Source organism: Cebus imitator, unplaced genomic scaffold, assembly GCF_001604975.1.
Source record: "Cebus imitator isolate Cc_AM_T3 unplaced genomic scaffold, Cebus_imitator-1.0 Scaffold289, whole genome shotgun sequence".
Lineage (NCBI taxonomy): Eukaryota > Metazoa > Chordata > Mammalia > Primates > Cebidae > Cebus > Cebus imitator.
The window spans coordinates 110,412-111,578 of NW_016107604.1; positions in this window are offsets into that span (position 1 = coordinate 110,412).

Consider the following 1,167-nt stretch of genomic DNA (forward strand, 5'->3'; position numbering starts at 1 on the left):
AAGCATGAGGATTCAGGGAGAGGGGAAGAGACCTGAGGCAGGATCTTGAGGAAAGAGACCTGGAGTTCCTCCCAGCTCTGCCAAAAGCCCATCGTGGGACTGCAGAAAGGTTACTTAACTCTCAGGCTCACATTTTCTCCTCTTCTCATTGCAGATAATGTCTAAAATCCGCTGAGCCTCCATGGTCCAAAGCTTCCATGATACAAAGAGAGTTGGATCTCTTCTCCTTGCCCCATTCCAAGACTTTAGTCAACTTTGAGAAGACTGTAGTTTTGGCACCAGACTGGGTGGTAATAGGGGAGTTGTGAATTGCTCCAGAACTGCAGTGGTCTGGGGTTGCCTCCTACCCTGGAAAGAACTGACCATTCATCACCCTGCAAGCTCCTCCTCAGGCAGCCCACTGTGATTCTAGATTATTTGCCCTACACCAAGCCTCTCACTGACATTTCTTCAGAGGGAAGAGCACGGTTTATTTCACAATGCAATGAAGTTCAATTCTACTCGTAAAACAGTGGCTTTTAACCTTGACTGTGCATTCACATTACCTGGGGAAACTTTAAAAGAAAATACCAGTGTCGGCTGGCACTGCGGCTCAGGCCTGTAATGCCAGCACTTCGGGAGGCCGAGGCGGGTGGATCACCTGAGGTCAGGAGTTCACAGCCAGCCTGGCCAACATGGTGAAACCCCGTCGCTAATAAAAATACAAAAAAACAGCCGTGGTGGCGGGCGCCTGTAATTCTAGCTACTCAAGAGGCTGAGGCAGGAGAATAGCTTGAACCCGGACAGCGGAGGTTGCAGTGAGCTGAAATCGTGCCATTGCACTCCAGCCTGGGTAACGAGCGAAACTCCGTCTCAAAAAAAAACAGCGTCACAAACAAGCCCATTAAAAAGTGGGCAAAGGACATGAATAGACACTTCTCAAAAGAAGACATACACACAGCTAACAAGCATATGAAAAAATGCTCGACACCACTCATCATTAGAGAAATGCAAATGAAAATCACAGTAAGATACCATCTCACACCATCACAGATGCCGGTGAGGTTGTGGAGGAAAGGGAATGCTTATACACTGCTGATAGGAATGTAAATTAGTTTAGCCATTATGGAAAGCAGTGTGGCGATTCTTCAAAGAACTTAAAACAGAATTACCATTTGACCCAACAAT